General features: G+C 46.2%; 1 pseudogene across 1 annotated transcript; it reads right to left on the bottom strand.

Annotated features, from left to right (window-relative positions):
• Nucleotides 1–1634: 1634 nt before the first annotated feature.
• LOC311374548 (heart- and neural crest derivatives-expressed protein 2 pseudogene) lies at nt 1635–2697 on the bottom strand (annotated as a pseudogene). Its single transcript has one exon. The product of its transcript is annotated as a heart- and neural crest derivatives-expressed protein 2 pseudogene (transcript).
• Between the last annotated feature and the right edge of the window lie 5174 nt (nt 2698–7871).

Genomic DNA, 7871 nt, shown 5'->3' with positions numbered 1-7871 from the left:
TCATAAAGTGCGCCTACTGTATTTAATTTATTCATTATTTTGTATTTTATTTTGAACTAGTCGTTGGCATCGGCATATTTTACTGCCGAAACCCCGAACACATCAGGAAAATGCACACACACGTTTTCAGTGACTACAATGTTAGTTTCTGATAAAATATACGACTTATATCGTCCAATAATAATTGCAATAATAATATTAATTACTATAATAATTATTATTATTATTGTTATTATTATTATTATTGTTATTATTATTGTTATTATTATTGCTATTGTTGCATTGGATTATAATGAATTGCACAAGTGCCTATTTTTCACACCCTGAGGACCAAGAGGGTATATTCTAGAATGAACAGCTGAGGCTGATATTAAGTTGGTGACTTTCGGCCTTACTTGACCTTAAAGCTAACTGTAACCCATATCATTTCAGGTTCGGCTGACCTTATTGATTATTAATCCACTAATACGTATAGGTGATGGGTGTCATCGTTCAGCACGCTATATGCAAAATGAGTTGCACGTGGCTAATTATTTAAATGGTAGACTTTGTTGTTTTGTTGTCGTTTAGGCCTGATCGCCACATAGCACCATCCCACCGTAGGCCTTCAATAAACAATCGTGTAATTGTGTTTATCTATAGCCTAAATAAATCGGAAGTGATTTTATTCTAATCTATTTAATCTCGAATGAACTAATCCTGCGCCCGGCCTCGCGCCCACAGCATGGCTAATCTGTTGGCTGACTCCAGGATGACCAGATCACGTTAAACTATGACCAGATCACGTTAAACGATGACCAGATCACGTTAAACTATGGATATGAAGCCACCGTCTCTCGGAGCCCGGCCTTCTCGCACACGGACGTGTTAATGTATAATAATACTTCATGTTGTTGGCCGTGTCTTTCTTGCACTATCCGTCATTCAATGTACACAGACGCTGATTTATATTTAATCGGCATCGTCATTAATTGGTAGCTTTGTGTCGAGGTGCAGGCCTCGGCCATCAGGCGGCCTACAGGCGACCAGAGCCCGGGTAGGAGCAGGCCTACAGGCGACCAGAGCCCGGGTAGGACCGCAGGCCTACAGGCGACCAGAGCCCGGGTAGCACCGCAGGCCTACAGTCCTCTTCCTGGTCGCGTTAAAACGGACACACTGAAAGGAACGTTACATGTCAGCGTGTACCACATCAGGACTGTCGCTGGGCCTTTCACCAGGTCTGTATAGGCCCAGGGGTCACCACCCGCCGGCCCGTTTAAACCACGGTCCGTCCGTGGTCGCAGATGGACCAGGTCGTATGCATGTAGGTACAGGTAGTTATACATCGTTATTCGCTCTGCGTTACACTTCCTCCGCACCGCGTCTGTCAGTGGTGCATATTGATTGTGGGGTTGCAGAGGGGCATTAAGCAGTTGGTTTATCATCACTTTTATAGCCTAATTATTATGTATTATTATTATTTCTAACTAGTATGCCTACACGGTATACACGTAATGCTAATGTAACACAACATGGGCCTATGCCTCAGTTATTTATACGAGGTCTTATAGAACTACCGTTTTAAATTCCCTGTAAAATACACAACAATGGACGCAGGCCTAACAGTAGCGAGGCCATAAAGATGATCTACTCACTGCTTCTCGTTTCCTCCTCTCCTCCTTCCCTTCTGTCTTCTTAAAGTCGGCTTTAAAGGCCTCTGTGTCTCCATGCTGGCCGTCTTTGTCCAGAATGTCCATCAGGTATGCGATGTAGCTGGTGGCCAGCCTCAAGGTCTTGATTTTAGACAGCTTGGTGTCCGCCGGTACATTCGGTATACATTCCCTCAACTCGGCGAAAGCCGAGTTGATGCTCTGAGTCCGGCGCCGTTCCTTGCGGTTGGCCGTCGGTCTCCGCTTCACGGGCCGGGGGTGCGTGTGGTGGTGCATGCCCGTGCTGCCGTTCACCGAGATCCCGGCCGGGACCAGAGCAGACCCGTAATGGTGATGGTGAGGGTCCAGTCCGACGGCGGACGCCGTGTTGCCCAGGTACTCTGGGCTGTAGCCGGGCGCGAGTGCGTAATCGGTGGGGGACATGTCCGCGTGGCTGATCAACCAGCCCGTGAAGTACGGAGGTCCGGCGGTCTCCTCGTGACATCGGCCCGCTGCAGCGTGGAAGGAGTAGTGGCTGTCGTGGTGGTGCATGACCGGGTGGTGCGGAAAGCCCGACACAAGGCTCATGGTGAGAGGGGACTGCGCTGCGGGGCGCGCACCGGGCACAGCTCAGAACGGACTACACGCTGCTCTGGTCCAATCGAAAAGTTTTTGGGTCGGATGTCCCCATGGGCAAGGTGGCCGAAAGGGGCAATATGCTGCACGACAAGAATAGACCATGTATTGTCTACTTAAATAAAGAAACCGTGATGAAGAAGCTCCTCGATGAAACGCTGCCCTACTTATCTGTAACCTGTGACTGTTTCTCCGGAGAATAGGATCATATTTATCCGCTTCTACAGCCGCGCGATGCGAAGGCAGAGGGGGACGCGAACACACAAATCCAGAAAGAAAATCTAAACACTTACTCCAAGAAAGACGCCTCTCTAATGTTTAGGAACAGGACGATTGTCAATGAGGGCTGAAAAGTTGTAAAAAAAAAAAAGAAGAGAAAAATCCAATAGGTCCAACTCGGTTCTCGCTTGGCAAACTTAGCACGCATACAGAGGGGCCGCGAACGGAATGTGGGGTCAGAACGCAGAACGCAGACACTAGGCATCCACAGCTGTCTCCAGCTACGGCGGGGCGCGTCACGGACAGGGCGGGGCGGGGAGTGCACGTCACATCCTCCAGTGACCAATCGTGGAAGCCGACAGAGGACAATAATACGGTAATAGCTGAGGCCAAACTCGGCCGACTTTGAGTATCTGTCCTTAACTTCAATGGACCTGACAAGTGGGCCAGCGCACGCGTGCACGAGGCGCGTGGGTGTGTGCCTCCCACGGACACGCACGCGCGCGCACACACACACACACACACACACACACACACACACACGCGTATACACACACACACACACACACACACACACACACACACACTCAAGCACGCGCTCACATGCACGCACGCAAGGCCGCACAAACACACACACACACACACACACACACACACACACACACACACACACACACACACACACACATACATACACACATACACACACACACACACACACACACACGCAAACACTCAAGCATGCGCTCACATGCACGCATGCAAGGCCGCATAAACACACACACACACACACACACACACACACACACACACACACACACACACACACACACACACACACATACACACACACACACACACACACACACACACACAACAAAAAAACAAACATGCAATGATAAGCTGTTATCTATTCCGATTTGCCTGACATACATACACTAAGCCTAAAAATTGCCAATTAAAATAGCTTTTTAAAATGAAAAAGTTGAAGTTAACGCTCATGATATGACCGTAGTTTTAGTTTACGGCCCTAAGCCTGTTGGGCCATTTAGTTTAATCAGTAAAATAAACTCTATCTATAATAAACTTTGTTTCAAGGAAATACAGCAAATTAATGAGGCTTTAGACTTAGGCCTACAGCCCAAACCTTATCATAGTCAGTAACAGTGGCCTAATTATCGAAAATATTAGTCTGTTGAGTTTAGTTTAAATATGAATACCATAGTACCATATACCGTATTGTATGACGAATGTGACTCAATACTGGCATAGGGCTAGTGATACTACTTCCATTGATAAATTATTAAATAAATTATTGAATATGAAAATAATATGAAGATAAAGGCCTACTTTGAATTTATATTATATTTGAGGTAGCTTTACCAGCCTGGGATGCATCGTGTCTCATTCTTCCGTTTAGTCTGTAGGCCTCACTGTACGGCAACGTGGCCTCTAACTGCATGACCCCACACCTTTACATGTTACTTTAGACATGAATCACCTTTATAGCCGTTAAACCCACCTTTCAAAACCAACAATATGACTTTGTCTTTATTCGGTTCACTGGGCGTCACATGCGTCCTATTTCCGCCTCTCACTGGCGAACGCCTTTCTACTGGCGCGTTGTAAACCATCTGCGTTGGTAGTGCTCGGACGTGCTCATCAATGGGGAAACATGCACATTCAATCGTATGCAAACCGTGCAACACAGTGGTAAGACTACCTTGTCTGTAAATAGGCCGTAAGACGATGTATATTATAGCCACCGGGTGATCGTATTGCGGTGACGCTCTCTGTAATACTTTAACATGTACTGCAGTACGGAACTTGGCATAACATATTTGCTTGATGGCATCAAAAAAATAATTGTAATAAGTAATAAATATGTTTTTTTTATTAACTGTCCATGTATGGAAAGCATTATATCTAGATATATAATTATAATGAATTATTATAATTGTAATTGCAATCATAATTAGAATTTAAATAATTATAATATGTTCTTAGGTATTATTGTAATGAATATACATTTATTAATTGATTTATATATTTATGTATTATTTACACATACCGAATTGTGTACGTAGGCCTATAAATAGCTCCATTAGTTTAAACATGATATTAAAAAGGGAAGACACACATGAAGCTTTTTTCTGGGATATTTCTGTCAAAAGAATAAAACACAACAAGTAAACCTGAATAAGAAGTCACTTCTCCAATAATCTGATTGGTGAGCAATTTTTACGATCCAAGAAAGATCTTCAAGGTTCTATTCAGCATATGTTTGTAATACTTTATCTTTGCTGACTTATTTTCTATTTAAATTGTTTTTTGTGATAATGAATGAGTTATTCATTTTTGAATCCTTAAAATCCTTACTTGTAAAGGATTGACTGCATTCCTTGATAAAATGTCTTTATTTATGATATTATATGTGGTTGGTATATATGTATATATATATACAAAAACATATGTGTGTGTTCTTTAAGTTTTTATTTGGATGGTGTGTGCATGTGTGTGTGCACATGTGCGTGTACGTGTGTATTTGTGTTAGTCTGTGTGCAGGTCCATGCGTGTGTGCGTTTGTGTTTGTCTGCGTGTGTGCGTGTGCATGTACCATCTCTTTGTAATCCAACTATATAAATGGGAGCTGTTGCAGTAATTTAGATTAGTTTGTGTCTCCTGATAATGACACATAATGAGAGTGCGGGTCAGTCGGTCAGGCTCCCAATCCGTCCTCCAGCCCTCACTTCTGACTCGCTGCACTTTTTTTCTTTCTTTTTCTCTCTCTGCCCTCCACCCCCCCCCCCCCCCCCCCCGCCCCCCAACACACACGCACGCACATGCACACACACACACACACACACACACACACACACACACACACACACACACACACACACACACACACACACACACATACTCACACGTACACACACACACGCACACACACAAGTACACACACTCACACACACACACACACACACACACACACACACACACACACACACACACACACACACGCACACGCTTACACACTCACTCACACACACACACACACACACACACACACACACACACATGCACACACACACACACACACACACACACACACACACACACTCACACGCACACGCTTACACACTCACTCACTCACACACACACACACACACACACACACACACACACACACACACACACACACACACACACACACACTCACAAACAGCTGCATTTCCCCCTGAAGCAGCCACTGCTCTGATCTCTGCCAGTTCTTCCCTGAATAAATAAATGGAACAGGGCTGTGTTTGCCAGTGAAAGTATGTTTGAGTGTGTGTACAGGTCCCTCTCTCCTGTATGTGCGGGTGTGTGTTTATATCTGTGTTGTTGGGTGTGCGTCCGGTTCTGTGATGACATGCCGGTATGTTCCACAATGGCGGAAGGTTCTTTGCCTCTTTGTCAGATCTGATAACGACACTTGATACGTCTTCAACGGTACTACGGATGACGTTTAGGATTGAGTTGTTGCCAATTACAAGAGAGTGTCGCCTTCGTATGAAAACATGTAGAAAAGGAGAAACACACATTTGTACATCAGTACATTGACATTTTCATAAAATATAATATTATGTGTAGATAGTCTTTTGTAGATTTATCTTTTTGTCTTTATCTACACGTTACATAACACATAATCATCTCAAATGGTTATTACTACTTCACCGTGTTGAATGTGCGTGCTTGACATTTGTAACAATTCTTACAATTAACTTTCTTAATCATATCATATTTTTACCCTGCAAACAAAGTGATATTGTCACTGTTGGCCTCGCCTCGATTTGAGTTTTTGTGACGTTTTAATTCTACAAGAGAGTCCAGAGCAGCACGCTAACGGTCAAACATCAGGTGGTGCTCGAGCATTGATGGGATTGGTTTGAAGGGCGGAACTGACAGCTCGAGGGACCAATGGCTGCTGCCATCACAAATCTGACGGCACCCAGAGGCCAGCAGGGGGCACTAGGGGGGGGCTCCACCTGCACCGCCGTGTCTCCACCCCCTTTGTGTGTGTAGTAGAATTCGTTTTTCCACAGGTGTTTTCAATTCCCTCATCCCCTGGCGTTTTAAAGTTCCCCTAGTTCGTTGACCACTGCCGGTTTACATCTCGTGCCATACCGTTGCCTGTACTTTTGCCTGACTAACTTTAGTTCTCAAGTTCTTATTTTTTTTTAATCTTTTAAAATCCAGAAAAGCCTGCTAATGATGAACCAAGCAAACCCGGGCCCGGCAGTGTGTCGGAGGAACGTTGAAGCACTGAACCCCCCCAGAGGCTTCCGTCCAGCGCCCATCCGTACGTGAGGCTGAGCCCCTTCGCCCCGACACCTCTGCTCAGTCGCAGCACTTCTATTTTGACGCGAGCCGTTGCTGAACCGCGTCAATTTCCACAGAGCAGATCGAGCCGGGCAGGAAGTGAAATAATAAAAGCCATAGAGCATCCGGTCAATTTTCAAAATAAAACACAATACTCCGCTCATGTAGCCTATACAACTTCACATCAACATTATGTCATGACCGGTGGCACCAGGTCAGCAGTCAATCAATCAAAGGGTCTCAGAGGGTCGGCAACATGGACGACGAGAGACTTATTATCGAAGTGGAGCAACATAAAATCATTTACGAAATCAATCATCCTTTTTACAAAGACAATGTGAGAAAGGATTTCCTTTATCCACACAGTTAAAAAGGATTATCGCGTGATCTTGTGATCTCGCGTGAATACGGCTGGCTCGCAAGGTAGCGCGCGCTGCCGTTCCGCGCCCGGTGGGGATTGACGCAGGGCACAGGACGCAGCCGTTCCGCGACGCAGCCGTTCCGCGGCGCTTACGTCCCCGGTGGAATACGGGCGTCAGTGCCTCAGTAGAACTCAGAACTTGTCGAGGTCCTGAGTTCGAGGTCCTGCCTCAGTGCCAACCGGGACCTCGGGACCTCCACCTCCAGTCGACGGCCACCTCCCCTCACTGAGGGCCGCTGCGCCATGGACAGCTCCTGGACATGGACAGCTCCTGCCTGGTAGACGGTACTCTACGTACCTGGTGCCTTTCCAGGTTTTTCAGCGACTGCTCAATCGCCTCCTTGGAGAAACACAGGTAGGGCCTGCCGCTTGGTGAGCTGCTGCCGAACTTGACATCGTCCCACTCGCTGACGCTAGCGTCGCTCACCACATTCCTGGTATGGAACGAGACGTTAGAGATCAAGGGCCGGACGGAACTCTGGAAAGCCCCTTCCCACTGCGGCTCCGTGAGGCCCCCCATGTGGCCCCCCCATGTGGCCCGCAGAGCTCATCTCATTGATTTGTCACAGTTTTATTTTGTTACCCATTGCCCAACAACTACC

Source organism: Micromesistius poutassou (genome assembly GCF_964030765.1).
Source record: "Micromesistius poutassou genome assembly, contig: SCAFFOLD_5219, whole genome shotgun sequence".
Lineage (NCBI taxonomy): Eukaryota > Metazoa > Chordata > Actinopteri > Gadiformes > Gadidae > Micromesistius > Micromesistius poutassou.
Note: the sequence above shows the minus strand (reverse complement) of the source record. Positions and strands in the feature narration are given on the sequence as shown.